Raw genomic sequence first — 16,412 nt, 5'->3', positions numbered from 1 at the left:
CTCCCTCCATGGCTAGCTGATGAGAGGACTCTAAAGCAAGTCGTGCATACCGGTGTCGGGGAAGCTCCCAGGTGCTATGAATGAAGGACACTGATCTAGCAAGAGCCTGGACTACGATCGGTGGTGCTCCCATCTCGGCTCTAATAATCTCATGGGGTACCGAGGCCTTAGCCCGAATCATCCTGGGGATCATGGACACAAGTGGTCTCTCCATCGATCTCCATCCATCGTATGTGCATCCGGATCGACTGTGACGATCTAGGCTAGGCCCCTAGCTCTGTACTCCATATAGCATAGCCGATGTGACCAGCGTGTCAAAAAGCCACAACTTAGTGCGTGGCTCCTGAAACTGTACTTGTGAGCACATCCTCTCTAGACCTCCTAGTGCTGCATATCCTCTAGTCAATCTGGCCTCTGCTGCCCCCCTCATGGAAAATGTGGGCCCAATGAACACCACTCCAAGATGTGTATGAGTCAACATACTCCACTGTCTCCTGCCCATATGTGAAAATAGGCGCTGATCTCCAAACCCACTGAGCTGTAGTGTTAAACACCATAACCTTGGTCTTACCAAGGTTAACTAAGAGCCCACTGTCCTGTGCATAAGCATGTAAAGTATCCAAGTGCCTCTGCATACCCTCTGGTGAGTCTGCTATAAGCACAATATCATCAGCAGATAAGAGTAGAGGTATCCAAGTGCCAGCCAACTGGGCTCCTCTGTCCCCTCGTGTCCCAATATAATCAGAGATCTCATCAATGTATAGTCCAAATAGAGTCGGAGAGAGCAGGCAGCCCTGTTTCACCCCTATAGTGGAGTGTACTGGCTGGGAGAGACCCTCTGAAGTCCACACCTGCCCAACTACTATCTCATAAAGTGCCAGAATACCCCAAATGAGCTCACATGGAACCCCCAAGTCTTGCAGCCTGCGCATCAGTCTAGCTCTTGGCACTGTGTCAAAGGCCTTGCGGAAATCCACAAAGCCACAGTAGATCCTCCTCCCATGTGCTCTACCCTCCTCAATGATAGCCCTGAGCAAAAAGATATGATCCAAAGTAGAGAATCTCCTCCTGAAACCGGCCTGTCCTCCCTGAGCTCGGACCCCTTGTCTCTCTGCCCATCTGCTCAACTCCTGCTCAAGAATAGAGGCATATAGCTTGGCCAGCGAGTGACCAATCATAATGGTGCGGTAGTTAGTCAGCAGGCTCGGATCTCCAGACTTGAGTACCGGCACAATCGTGGAAGTACTCCAAGTCCCAAGAAACCCCTCACACATGGCTCTATTAAACATAAGAGCTAGCAAGTCTACAATCATATCTCTAGCATGTATGAAATGCTCGGCTACAATGCCCTCATGATCCTCTGCCCTCCCTGTATGCAATCTGTTGATGGCCCTCCTCACCATCTCTGCTGTGAAGAAGGTACAAGTGGGTGGACAAGGCTCCGGAGGGTTTGGTAGTGGTGGCTACTCTGGTACTGTGTAGAGGGAGGCTGCATACTCGCCCCATGTATCTGGAGAGGTAATGGCCGAAGGCGGGGGGTGCTCTCTAAGCAATCTCCAGGCCTCCCCAGAATCCTGACTCAAAAACAAATGATAGATGTCTCTCTCCAACTGAGTAGCCGGACTCTGAGCTCCCTACAGCATAGTTACTCTGGAACGGGAACGTTCCGGGAACGTCGGATGCTAGAACAGGAGCAGGAACGGGAGCGGATCGGGAACGTCGGGGAACGCCACGTCATATGACATAAAATGACATATGAATTCCAATGTTCATTGCGTCAAAATGTAGAGCCTTGTTTAAACTTTACCTGCTCAAGTGCCGGCCCAAATGGCAAGAGGGTAGTGTGGGTACTTGGTAGCGTGGCTTGTCACCTGTGGGGCAGCCAACTGAGCAAGAGAAGGGGCCAAGGCCCAAGAGGGTTTGCCAAGAGGAGGTAGGGAGAGTGTGGGGGAGCCAAGGCTCAAGCCTCAAGGTGGAACGGAGAGTGTGGGGCAGCCAAGAGGAAGGGTGGAGTAGTAGGTGGAACGGAGAGTGTGGGGCAGCCAAGGGGGCAGCCAAGAGGAAGGGTGGAGTGGTAGGGGAGAGCAAGTTGCAACTCAGCAAAGGGGAGAGCACTCAGGCAGCAGGCTTCAGCAAATGGCAAAAAAACAGCCGTAGCAGCAACAAAACACGTCGCCGCCGCCGCGCAGAGACAGACAGGCCGGAACGCCCGGAACGCACATTCCGCCCTACGTTCCGGCGTTCCGGGGAACGTTCCGCCACGTTCCGACTTTACTGGGCGTTCCGCGCTCCGTTTGCGCGTTCCGAGCACGCGGCATCTTCCAGACTGGCGTTCCGGCATTCCAGGAAGGCGGAACGCCGTTCCACGGTAACTATGCCCTACAGTCATCATCATACCAACTATTTTGGGGCATGCTCCCAGGACGTGGTCGTACTATGGGCTGCGTGTGTGGGAAGGCCGTCGCTGCAGCTGTATGTAAAGCCTCTGTCAGGATCTGTGTGAGCTCTGCTAACGGCCTCTATGGATCCTCTGCACTCAACAAGCTGTAGATCTCTGCAGTGTATACTCCATCAGTCTCTCTACAGAAGGTATATCTCGGGTGATAGGAGGACTGCCCAACCTGGCAGGTACTGTAGTGGAAATCCACCGTAAAGGAGAGAAGTGCATGCCACTATGATGGCCCCATGTCTGCGTGGAAAGCAAGTAAAGCCACTGGCAAGTGGATACCTCTCTAGGCCATTTAAAATGGCCAGCCTATGTGCAGTCCCCCTCTCCAAGAGGTATCTCCCATACTGAGTACACTCACCTCATCCTGTGATCTCTGGGTCAAACACATCTCCTCCACATCTCTCTCTCTCAACATCTCCTCCGAAGTGTCAAAGAAGGAGGTCTGGTACTGAGCTGTTCGAGCATTGAAGTCCCCAAGTATGATAACATCTCCCTCCCTGGAGAACTCCCATATGTCCTCATCTAGAATCATATATGGAGATTGCCCCTTGGGCGCTGCATAATGAGATGTACTCGGTGGAAAGTAACATATAGCAATGTATAGGGGTCTACCCTCATCTGCCCTCACTCTGACTACCTCGCGCTCTCATCACGGCGCATAACATGGATGAGTGGCTGAAGCTCCTCTCTAAAAAGAACTGCAACTCCTCCAGATCCGCGACCACCATGCTTCGAACGGGCCTCTTGTCTACAAGTCGTCTCCCATCTGTATCCCGCCACTCTCGGTAATGTGCTGCCCGGGGCCTAATGTGTCTCCGAGTAGAAGATGATGTCCCTATCTCTGAAGCTGTCCTCAAAGGCCCCCACATCCAGTCTCAATGCTCCGTTGCACTTCCATACTGCAAGTCTCAGACTAGTCCCATAGGTCTCGCACCGTCAGGTGGTGCATCTCTCTAGTATCACCACTCTGCCTCCTCTGTAAAATGCTAGCTTCCCTTTTTCTCTGGCTGCCCTAATCTCCGGCATGCACTCCCTCATATGTGCTAGCTATGCCAAGGTGAGGTCATCTCCTAAAAAGATGCCCGTTTTCTTAAGGGCGGAGCGCTTGGCCAAGAAATCCTTCTTGGCCTCCAAGGTGGGAAAGCGTAAAATGAGAGCTCTCTCCTCCATTCTTGTCTTTCTTGCCCACTCTCCAAGCCCCCGTGTGTGTAGGCCTCGAAATGCCCATGCGTGTGTATAAATCTTTGGCTTCCTCCTCTACATTGTCACCATCCTTAAAGCCCTGTGATCCGCACATGAAGTTCCCTTGTCTTTCTTCTTTGTTCCTCATTAATGGTTAGGTTGATAATCTTCAAGGTCGATGTGCTTTCGGCCTCCTTGTTCTTACCTTTCTTGACCACTTCTATCCATTTCTCCGTTTCATCTACTTGCTTTTGCGTCTTCGTGAGCACCTCCACCCACGAGGAGGTCTCCCGGGCCTTCTTTTCTTCTCCCTCTTGAAGTGTTCTCACTTGGGCCTTGATGGTGTTCAGCTCCTCCATCATGACGGGCTGAATTTCACCTTCCTCGAGTTTATGTTGAGCACATGTTCTTCTATCTCTATCTTGAGATTTGCAATCTCTGCATCTTGGGCTGCTATCCGCACTTCAAGTTTCTTGACTTTGTCAAGAAGGCTCCGGTTGACCATATTAATTGCATTGTCCGTCTCTTTCTTGTGTTGTTGGATGGCTGCCTTGATCAGGTCTTCAATGTCGATCCTCTCCATCTTGTCTTGGGCTTAAAAAGCCTGGTTTCGGGTTAAAAATTAATTAACCCTTGGTCATAGGAAGAGCTCTGTGCGTGTCTGCACCGCTTCCCACAGAGTGAGAGGCCAGAGGCAGCTACACGAGAGAGCGAAGGAGGAAGAGCTCTGTGCGTGTCTGCAGCGCTTCCCACAGAGTGAGAGGCCAGAGGCAGCTACACGAGAGAGCGAAGGAGGCGAAGAGAAGGAAGCGAAGTGAGAGAGAGAGAGAGAGTCAGCAGGCGGGAGAGGGAGGCGACACAGGTTCGAAGAGAGAGAGGGAGGCGACAGAGGTTCGAAGAGAGATAGAGGGCAGCAGGCGGGAGAGAGGGCAGCAGGCGGGAGGCGACAGAGTTTCAAAGATAGAAAGGCAGTAGGCGGGAGGCGACAGGTTCGAAGAGAGAGAGAGAGAGAGAGAGGGAGAGAGGGCAGCAGACGGAAGGCGACAGAGGTTCGAAAATAGAAGGGCAATAGGCGGGAGGCGACGGAGGTGAAGCGAAGGAAGCGAAGTGAGAGAGAGAGAGAGTCAACAGGCGAGAGAGGGAGGCGACAGCAAGCCGCGAGCAGGGGCGAGCAAGCAGGTTCGAAGAGAGAGAGAGAGAGAGAGAGAGAGAGAGAGAGAGAGAGAGAGAGAGAGAGAGAGAGAGAGAGAGAGAGAGAAATGAAATGAAATGTTATATTAACGTCTTCAAAAGGCCATAATGACCTATGAGACCAAAAGTTACATCATGGTGGATCTGATACAATGTCTGGATTTAAAAAAAAAAACCCAGAAAATGAAAATAAAGATGATACTACTGGCACCTAGAAAATGAAACTGGAACTGGAAGGTACACTATGGAGGTACCTCCATCTCATAATATGTGCCGCATCGGACACTGGCGGATCTCCTCAATATCCTCTGTGGTCAGCACCCTGACTGGGTGTCTCGCATGCCTCGCAAGAATAATCCGAATCTGCCGCTGCAACCTCCGTCTATGCTGGGATGCCCTCCTCCGTGGTCGTGGGCGTCTGGACCACCCAAGCTCAATCGCACGATCAATCAGTGTACCCCTGGTGTGGGCGGTATCCATGTCCTGCTGCTGCTGTGGTCCATCTGGCGCAGTGATGGCCGGACTAAAGAAGTCTGTAATGTGCCTCTGAGTCTGGCTCTTTGTGCGCCTAAGCAGGCTATCTCTATGTCTCCGCAGCTCAAGCAAGAACAATCCCAAACACCTCTGGTCCTGGTACCCCATGACTCTGGAAAGTGGTCCAAAACCCTCTCTGAATAAACAGTGGAAACGACCACGTATCTCATAGTATGCAGTACAATGGCATATATAATGCAGCTCTGTCTCTGGCTCCCCATGGCATACTCGGCATATCCTGGCCTCAGCTGGTATACCTCTATATCGGCCAATCTCAATCTCAAGCTGGTGTGAGGATGTGCGAATCTGACCAATAGCACATCGTACTGCATGAGACAAGTGTACATCCATGTAACTGGGTCTGATCACAAAACCATCTGCTGTGAGCTGAAGAAAATGGTCTCTGTAGAAAGCCATCTTCGTGCCCAGCTCCTCAGTCGGCTGTATCCATGTCCTCCTAATGTCCAGCTGAACTAAATCCTGACGGATGAGTCTGGTAATCTCTGTCCGTGTAAGAGTGAGAGAGGGTGCCTCCAGAGAATACTGGAAGGGAGGCAATCTGTCCATGCTAAAACCATGTGCCTGGAACCAAGATGTCATCTGTCCATACCAACAAGCCGTGTCTCCCTGTAAAGCTAACTGTCGGGAGGACTCCAGGGCGAGGCGTGCATATCTGTCTCGGGGGAGATCCCACAAGCCATGTATGTAGGAGACTGATCTCGTAAGAGCCTCAATCGCCAGAGGGGCAGCCGCCAGCTCTGCTCGAATAATCTCATGAGGTACCACAGCCTTGGCTCTAATAAGCCTAGCAATCATAGATACCAAAGGCCTCTCCATACCTCTCCACCCGCCTGCGCTGTGATGGCCCACTGAAGGTCCCCATATCTGCACTCCATAAAGCATAGCTGATGTCACTAGAGTGTCAAAAAGCCAGAGTTTTGTTCGAGGTTCCTGAAACTGAACCTGCGAACACATCCTCTCCAAACCACCCAGGGCTGCATGTGCTCTAGTCAATCTAGTCTCTGCTGCTCTCCTCATCGAAAACACTGGCCCACTGAATACTACCCCAAGATATGTATATGCATCTGTATACTCCACAATCTCCTGCCCATATGTAAATGTGGAAGCTGATCGCCTAACCCACTGTGGCGTGGTGTTAAACACCATAACCTTGGTTTTGCCAAGGTTGACAGACAATCCACTATCATGTGCAAACTCATGTAAAGCATCCAGATGACGCTGCATACCCTCAGGAGAGTCAGAGATCAACACAATATCATCAGCATATAACAATAGTGGGATCCATGTACCTGCTAGCTGGGCTCCTCTGTCCCCCAATCTCTCAATGTAGTCAGAAGCCTCATCCACATACATACCAAACAGTGAAGGAGATAACGGGCAACCTTGCTTCACTCCTATAGTGGAGTGAACCAAAGTAGAGACCCCCTCTGGGGTGCGTACCTGTCCTGCAACTGATCTGTATAAAGCCATAATTCCCCATATGAGCTCTGTGGGTACCCCCATCTCCTATAATCGCCTCATCAATCTGGCTCTGGGCACTGTATCAAATGCTTTGCGGAAGTCCACAAAGCTACAATAAATCCGTCGCCCATGCGACCTGCCCTCCTCAATAATGGCCCGGAGAGTCAAGATGTGGTCAAGAGTAGAGAAACCTCTCCTGAACCCTGCCTGTCCCTCTGCTCGAATGCCAACTCTCTCTGCCCATCTACTCAACTGCTACTCAAGAATGGATGCATACAATCGTGCTAGTGTGTGACCAATCATAATAGTGCGATAATTCCCTGGCTGCATAGGGTCCCCTGACTTGAAGATAGGCACGATGGTGGACCTACTCCAAGTCTCGGGTAAGCCTTCGCACATAGCACGATTGAACATCACTGCTAGAAGCTCTGCCAGCATGTCTCTCGCATGAATAAAGTGCTCAGCAACCAATCCATCGTGATCATATGCTCTCCCAGTCTTCATCCTATCAATGGCCTTCCTTACCATCTCTGCGGTAAAGAAAGTACATGTCTGTGGGCATGGTGCTGGCGGGTCAGGAAAAGGTGTCTGTCCAGGAACTGTATATAGAGATGCTGCATAACTACCCCAGACCTCTGTAGAAGTGATGGCCAAAGCAGGGGAGGACTCATGAAACAGACGCCAAGCCTCCCTCGAATCCTGGCTCAAGAACAGCTGGTATAATTCCTGCTCTAGCTGAGCAAGGAAGGCCCGCTTCTTCCTTCGCACAAGGCGTCGGAAGGCAATACGTGACTGTCGGTAAGTAGTGACTCCCAAAGCAACCTCCCGCTGCAGTCGGGCTCTGGTCTCTCTGCACTCCTCATCATACCAGCTGTTCTGGGGCATACATCTAGAATGCTGTCTCTGTCCAGGCTGAGTATGTGGATATGCCTCTCTCGCTGCATCATGTAAAGTCTCTGTCAGTATATGGGTCAACTCCTCCAAAGGTCTCCCTGGCTCCTCTGTGTACAGACGTCTATAAATCCCATCTGTGTAGACAGCATCAGTCTCTGAGGTAAAAGTATATCGAGTGTGATCTGCCCCTCGTGTCCTCTGAGCTGTGGTAAAGTGAAAAGAGATAGTCAATGTCAACAATGCATGATCCACTACTACCCCAATGGGCCGAGATCCAACTGTGAAGTCCTCAATGCATGAAACAAAGCTGGGCATAGCCATAACATAATCCACTGTGCTAGCACCATGTCTATGTGGAAAGCAAGTAAATCCAGCTGCTGACGGAAACCTCTGCAAGCCATTAAGTATGGCCAACCCATGCGCAGTCCCCATATCTACCAAATATCTCCCATACTCTGTGCACTCCACATCCTGTGAGCTTCTGTCTAATCCCATATCCAGAGTGTCCAACTCTCTCAGCATCTCCTCCGAGGTATCATAAAAGGCTGTCTGGCGGTTGCCCGTCCGGGCATTAAAGTCCCCTAACAGGATGATGTCTCCATCCCTAGAGAACTCCCATATGTCATCATCTAGCACAGAGAAAGGAGACTGCCCTCTAGGTGCTGCATATGTCGATGTACTAGGAGCAAAATAGCATATGGCAATATATAGGAATCTGCCTGTGTCGGCCCTCAGTCTCACCCACATATATCTGGCCTGATCATCTCTCCGAACTATGTGTATAAGCGGTTGCAGCTCCTCCCTGAAAAGAACTGCCACCCCTCCTGATCCTCTACTACTGTGTACCGATCTCGTCCCTACTCTGCAAGCTGTCTCCCATCTGTATCCTGTCACCTGTGGCATCATCTGACCAGGGGCCTGGTGAGTCTCCGAGTAGAAGACTATATCTCTATCTCTAAAGCTGTCCTCAAAGGCACCTACATCAAGTCTGAGGGATCCATTGCAGTTCCAGGCTGCCAGCTTTAATTTGGTCCCATAGGTCTCGCACCGTCATGTAGAGCGTCGCTCCACGATGACCACCCTCCCTTCTCTATAAAATGCTATCTTACCCTTTTCTCTTGCTGCTCTAATCTCTGGCATGACTTCCTTCATATGTGCAAGCTGTGAAAGAGTAAGATCATCACCAAGAAAAATGCCTGTATTCTTTAAAGTGGGTCGTCTCTTCAAGAACTCCTTCTTCGCCTCAATAGAAGGGAAGCGAAGTATGAGAGCTCTTTCCTTTGATGTTTCCCCGTTGCCTCCGCTCTTTTTGCCCACTCTCCAGGCTTTTGCGTGTGTCGGACTGTCAATCCCCATCAACACCATAAGCTCTTTCACCTCCTCTTCAACTTTATCCCCGTCTTTAAGGCCGGTAATCCTCACATGCAAAGCACGTGTACGTCTTCGTTGTTCCTCTTCCAAAGTCATATTAATGATTGTAGGTGTAGGGGTTGTTATCTCCTTACCTTTACCCTTCTTGGCGACCTCTATCCACTTCTCCGCTTCATCCATCTTCTTTTGCGTCTTGGTGATGACTTCCACCCATGAGGAAGTCTTTGCTTCCTGTTGCTTCTCTTCTTCCTTAATTGCCCGTACTTGTTCCTTGATAACCTTGAGCTCTTCTATCATGGATGGCTGAATTTCACCTTCTTCAAGTCCACCATTTGCCTTGGCCTCTGCAAGCTCCCTCTGAAGAGCTGAAATTACGCCTTTGAGCGTGTTGACTTCCCCGTGAAGGTCTTTGACTTCCGCTATGAGATCCTCCTTCTCCTCTTTCCACCGCTTACCCTCATTGAATACCATTTGGAGAACGTTTGCTTTCTCCTTCCACCATCCCTCCATCTCTGCCTTCCATTCCTTCATTTCCTTTTCCACATTTGTTATCCTCTTATTTGTGACCATAAAGGTCGCCTTCGTCGGGTTGCGTAAGGGTGAAGCCATGGAAGAAGTGAGAGAGAGAGAGTTATGCTGCTGCCTTGGGGGCCTGAGCAAGGGTGGGTGGGGAAAGGGAGCCGACCAGCACACAGCCTAACGGAGAGCAACGGTGGCCATTGCCAGCAGACCTGTGCGGCGTTAGCGAACAGGGCAGCAGGCGGGGGAAGCGAGCAGGGTGGCGGCAGCGAGCAGAGAGAGAGAGAGAGTTATGCTGCTGAGGCGAAATGCTGGGCACAGGCGAAATGGCGGAAAGGGAGGAGGCGAAATGCTGGGCAGAGGCAGAGGCGAAATGGCGGAAAGGGAGGAGGCGAAATGCTGGGCAGAGGCACAGGCGAAATGGCGGAAAGGGAGGAGGCGAAATGGCGGAAATGGCGGAAAGAGAGAGAGAGAGAGAGAGAGAGAGAGACCTAAACGGTTGCTGCTGTACTGTACGGCCAGCCTTGTAGGAGAGAGAACACTGTTGTTGCTGTACGGCCGGTTGCTCAGGCGAGGAAGAGAGAGAGAGAGAGAGAGAGAGAGAGAACGTTTTTCAGCTGCTGGCGGAAAGAGAGAGAGAGAGAGAGAGAGGGGGGGGGGGGCGACAGCAAGCGACGAGCAGGGGCGAGCAAGGGCGAGCGAGCAGGAGAGAGAGGGTGTATATATAGTGAAAGTTGAGAGAGGGAGAGAGAGACTAGAGAGGCGAAGGAAGCGAAGTGAGAAAAGAAAGAAAGAAAGAAAGATTTTATTAACGTCTTCCAAAAGACCGAACTCGGCCTATGAGACAAATCGGAGTACCTGTATGGAGTCAGCAGGCGGGGCAGTAGACGGGAGAGGGAGGCGACACAGGTTGGAAGAGAGAGGGAGGCGACAACAGGCGGCGAGCAGGGGTGAGCGAGCAGGTTCAAAGAGAGAGAGAGAGAGAGAGAGAGAGAGAGAGAGAGAGAGAGAGAGAGAAATGAAATGTTATATTAACGTCTTCAAAAGGCCAAAGTGACCTGTGAGACCAAAGTTACAACCATGTGACATCTGATACACTGTCTGGAAAAGAAAAGAGATAGCCCCACAATACATCAGTAGGGGGGAAGCTAATGCTACTGGTACATGAGTACATGGATACATGAATACATGAATATGGGGGAGTACAAAAGTGAGTGACAGTGAGTATTGCAGTAAATGGCTGGAGTCGTAATCATCCTAGGAGCTCTAGCATGGGTCTCTGCCGGATGGCCTGGATATCTGCCATAGTGAGATGCCTGGTCGGACGAGCCCGATGCCTCGCAATGATGCTCTGAATCCTCCGGTGTAGGCACCGTCTCCGATGTGAGGATCCGCGCAGGAGGGGGGGGGGGGCGAAGGGCAGGCAGCGGGAGGGGGGAGCGCAACGGGAGAGAGCGAAGGGGGGCGCAAGCAGGCAGTGGGAGGCAGGAGAGACAACAGGAGGGGGGGGGGGGCAGCGGGAGAGAGAGAGAGAGAGGAAGAAAGAAAGAAAGAAAGATATATTAAGCTTACTAAAGACCCAATGGGCCTATGAGACCAAAGTGATACAATCATGTCCATGGCATATCTCATCATGGAATGGAAAATAAAACAAAAAGAAAACATAAATATAGCTATCTCACTAGGGTGATACAAAACTGTCCATGGAAACTCGTCATGGAATACCACTCTCCAAAATGTCAAGCATGGGGCTGACGAGTATGGCCGAAAGGTCTCCCTCAGCTATGCCACGTGGAAAGGTAGCTCGATGGCGGCGGAGCATGTCCTGGATCTGGAGCTGATGAGGTAATCGTGGCCGACGGGGGGGTCGAGGGCGTCGGGCACGCTGGAGTGCAGAGGCTCGGTCCGAGGTAACTCCTCTCGGGCGAGGTAGGTCCAGAGCAGCTCGTGGAGGGTCCACAAGATCCACTATGTCAGTATCCTCCACCTCCTGGGTCCGGAAGAAACTGGTGATGGTTAGAGAGAGAGAGAGAGAGAGAGAGAGAGAGAGAGAGAGAGAGAGAGAGGGGGGGGTAGAGAGGGGAAAAGTTATATTAATTGTATGCAAAAGACCCAAAGGGTCTATATGAGGCCAAAAATATTTACAATAGTCTCATGAGGTAACTAGATCATGGAAAAGAGAATGAAAATGAATTGAGTAGCTACATATACCATATTGATCATGATCATGTGAGAAGTGAAAATAGTCCTCTCAGTACAAAGTACAAAACTAAGTCTCTGGTAGTTTTTATTTTTCTTGTAATCATATACATACAATTGAGATGTATAATGCACGCTTCCAGCTGTTTGATGTTGTATGATTTGAATATACTCATACCAGATAAGTATGTACATACACAGTCATTTTAGTTTAGTTTTTGGACGCATGAATGAATTGTATGCATACAAGTTGAACTGTATGATGTACCAATTGAAGTATTTGGATGCTCGACCTGAGTTATCCAATGTATAAGATGATCAATCCAATGTACGATTCAATACATACGCATAAAAGTCAAATTGTCTGATGGTCAACTTCATTTGTCCCAATGGCCAACTTCAATTGTCCTACGTCAATTGCCTGATGTATAGTTCAACACGTAGGATGTAATTTTTCCAAATGCCTGGATACTTCACTCTCTTACTTAAGATCTGACACGGTGAATACAATGTGTCACATAACATTACATGTGTGCTTTTTACCTGTAGCCACAAATAGAAACATTTTTTTTACCTCTTGCCACAAGTAGAAATGTTTTATGAGCTCAATGGTCTTCTTGATCCTCGGGTGTCCTCCATAAGGACTATCATGACAATCCTTAGGCACTTGGTTTCTCAACTCCTTTGAGTCAAGAATGCACACTCTGCCATTCCTCTTGCGACAACCTTCCTCAATCGTAAACTTGCGGTGTCAAAGACAACTCTCTATTCTTCCTCTTCTTGGGTTAGATCAAAACCTTTAGAGTACTTATAGCATGCAATTATATCACCATCCATTTATTGATTGGCTTGCAGAGGTTTGGATGGATCATGTATCAACAGACTTAGGGAGATTGTTGGTGTCGGTGGTTAGCTCTTGTGCCATAGAAGTGATAATTCAACTTCTAGAGCATCCAGACACTCATGGAGTACTTTGTTAGCAATGTCATGAGACATAGGGAAGATTTTTTTTGCACCCTTTGTTGCCTCGGACATGATTGTGATGGCGCTTACAAAACAAGTTGATTTCACGAATGCAAGTCAACTTTGGGTCTAAGTCTTTTTAATCAGTACAACACTCTTGTGGCAGTTAAAGGCGACAACAAGTTGGTGTATAGATGAGTGTTGTATCTTTATACAATTGCTTGCCTTAGGTACATGAGCCTTTTGCAACACGATATTGGTCAATCTCTTTTCTAAATTGGTAACATTTACAAGTATCTCCACTTCTTGGTTGCAAACAAGAAGTTCGAGGTGGTATCGACCATATGCAAGATGTGGACTATGCTTGTTCTGCCCACATTTTGCATGTACACATCCACGGTGTTGCATAAGGAAAAGAAAGCTCAAGACCGGGTAATTCTCTTAGAATGAGAAAGGAAACACTAGTCCTCATGGATTGACATGAGGCTAGGACATGTCTTGAGGAGGAGAAAGAGCTCTATAATAGACATCTATAGGGGGAATGATCTTGATGACAATTCAATCGGGCGTGATTTATCATCTTTTTCATAAACAAGACTAGCCTTCGATTACATTCCTTGGACATACTCCTCCGGTTTCTGAGCTTCACGTTGTGAGAAGAATCCCGAGCCCAATCCCAGCATGATGTATAGGAGGATGAACTGTATATATGATAGTGTATGGTGGATCCTAGGTGGCAAAAGTGGCATGGCGGCCAAATGGAGACGTGCAATCATGAAACGAAAAAGGAAAGTGTATAGGCAAACGAGGGAATTGAGCGGCGCAACTTTCTGGAAGAATCAAGGTGGCGACGGGTTGAAGAATGGTACAATTGAGTTTTTCCGAGAAAAAAAAAAGGAGTTGCTAGAGAGACCACCAAAGAGGAGACTGAGAGTGACTGCATTGGAGAGGCTACCTACAGGTCAATTTGTTTTGTTGAAGATTGCAGGCTAGAGGTCCTGGAGATTTTTGATGGTTGCTGAGAAAAGAGCAATACAATGTGAGAGGATTTGTTTGGGTCAGAGCAGAGGGTGTACTCAAGACCACAGGATCAGCTAGGATGTGGTTACCCTCAGATCTCTCTGCAACATCTCTGTTAGAGACTTGGCTCAATCTGATACCTGCTCGACTGTGGCTGTTGTCAGTCAATTGAATGCTAGTTTGCATGTGCTCGGGAAAGACCTCCTATTTGTGGTTGCAGATTCATAGAAGTTTGAACTCGTGAGGGAAGATGATGCTTGAAAGAGTTGTTGTTGGGGTCTACCTATAGAGGAACCTACGTTTTTTTAGTGTTTTCTTTTCATATGTTTTGGCCCATGTCTCAAGGATGTTGAGACACTGATATGTGTTTTTATCTATTGGATGGAGTCAAAGAGTTTGGTTTGTGTCAGTTATGAATGGATACAAAGTCTTTTTGATTTGATGTTTTGGTTGTGTTGAATGAGTTGATTTGACAAAGTCGATGGAGATGGAACACCTCTGTGTCAGTCTCATGCCCGAGGTGCAGATGCTGAGTCAGAGCTGACTCAGTCCTCCAAGAGCATCTAACAAATCATCTATCTGTGGCATTGAGCCCTTTAATGACGTATCCATAAATCACTCTGGACACCCCCTGTTGGACCATGCTCATGCAGTGCGGTGACTTGTTGACCAGAGTGTTGGCTCAAAAGCTATCACGGGTGTGTACACACAAGAAAGCCATGGCAAGATGAAGCTATACGAGAGAGGGAGAGAGAGAGTACAAGATAAGACACAGTAGCTTGGGCGCAAAGTACTAGTTTGATTACTTGATTGATTGATTTGTGAGTACATTGGTGCCCCTTTTATGGGCTGAAAGTACAACCTCTTCTTTGAACTTATTAAATGAGGTGTGACATCACTGCTTACCTTAAGGGAAGATTCCTAGGCTAAGAGGGTGTTCCCACACTAACTCCGATTTCCCAAGAAACCCCCCTTCGGAGTGAAGGAGTGGTGAGACCCTTATGCAAAAAAAGGTTTCATTACCTACACTACTTTCCAATCCCCCCTCGGCTGATTCACCACTCAACACCTCCCGTGTTGTGGTAACAGAATCCCGAGTAAACCTAGGCAGAGTACAGTAACTAATCTTTCTTGTGCTCTCTACAGTAACTAATCTTTCTTGTGCTCTCCAGCAAAGGCTTTGTCTTCATAGATGTTGCTTCTCCTTGAAGTTGCCTCTTTGTTGCGAAACGATCTTTTTCGATGAGCAAAGCAACCATGTCCTTGAAGGTAGTAGAAGCGACTCGAAGGATCTCCAAGGAAGGCTCAAAGCGGCTGACGCTCTGCATACTCTTTGTTAACACCACCATCTTGTCTTCATCACTAGGTGCACATTTTAGATTGCCAAGCTGTTGCACCAGTGAATAAAATCTGGCAAGATGCTCACTAAGCTCCCGGTCTTCACGCATCTTTAAATCATAAAACTTTAACTTGAGAAAGACCTTAGAGTTTGTTATTTTGTTACTTGAAGTACTTTCTAGGTTTTCCCAGTTCTGGCGTGCTGTAGTGATAAAGTAAGGTTAAACCAATGATGCCAATAGCTTTTTGGTTTTTCTACTTCCAGAATCTGTATTCAATAGCTGTTGCCGCAAGTTTCTCTTCTTCACCGGAGACTACCGCCCATAAATCATCCTTCATGAGAAGGAGCTGCACTTTTGTTTGCCAAGTCGGAAAACCGTTGGTGCCGTCGAAGCATTCCGTGAGTGGGAGGAGACCCGATGTAGGAGATGACATGATGAGCACTTAAGAGAATGTGGCCAAGAAACTAGGGTTCCAGCTCAAAATAGAGTATGCAAGTAAAATCAGGGTTGTAATCATTGCAAAACTACGCATGGCATACCTTCTTTGGTTAAAGATGTATAGGTGAGCTAAATGGCTGGATTGAGTCAACTTGGGAGTCGTGGACAGCCAGCGCATAGGTGGACCACTGGGATGCATATGCTAGATGCTGTGGCACGCAGCTCAGCTAGAGCGAATGAGGCAGCGGGCACATAAGCACTCTCCAAGCAGTCGGGCAGCAAAGATAGCGTTGAGCAGCAAAACGGTGTCGAGTAGCAAGACGACTTAAAAACGGCGCAAGGGCTCACAATGCATACTCCCTGACTAATCGCACCTGTGCTGCTAGTCACACAGCATGCACCTACACGACAGGGGATGCAGATAAACGTCTCATCATTGCTGTGCTACATCTTGTCAAACTCGTTTTGGAAACAGCAAGGCAGTCACTAGTAAATAATCCCTCTTTCACCAAGAGTACCTAAATCCACACAGAAACTTTGGCCCTATGGTAGTTGCTCTATCAAAGACTTGGTAGGGATTCCATGGAAACCTCTTTGAGTATTTCCTCAATATCTAAATCAAGAAGGAAGCCATGCTTAATACAGGGTTTAGTTCCATGGTTGATGGAGATATGAACCTTTTCTGTTGTACAAAAGCATTTTTTCTTTTTCATTTATTTTTTATTTTTGGCCAAGGAGCGAGTGGGGTGGGAGGAAGAAGGATGTGGGTTTTTTTTCCTGAGGAGGCAAGGGGGGTGGTGGGTGGGGGGCACTAAATTCTAAACTTTTTA

General features: G+C 48.6%; 1 protein-coding gene across 5 annotated transcripts in view; it reads right to left on the bottom strand.

Annotated features, from left to right (window-relative positions):
• The window catches only part of LOC147615416 (uncharacterized), a 160,133-nt gene that overhangs the window by 98,721 nt on the left and 45,000 nt on the right, over nt 1–16,412 (bottom strand). The window lies entirely within an intron of this gene.

This window comes from Cibotium barometz, chromosome 40 (assembly GCF_041138505.1).
Source record: "Cibotium barometz isolate CiBa-2024 chromosome 40, ASM4113850v1, whole genome shotgun sequence".
NCBI lineage: Eukaryota > Viridiplantae > Streptophyta > Polypodiopsida > Cyatheales > Cibotiaceae > Cibotium > Cibotium barometz.
This window is presented reverse-complemented; position numbering and strand designations above follow the sequence as displayed.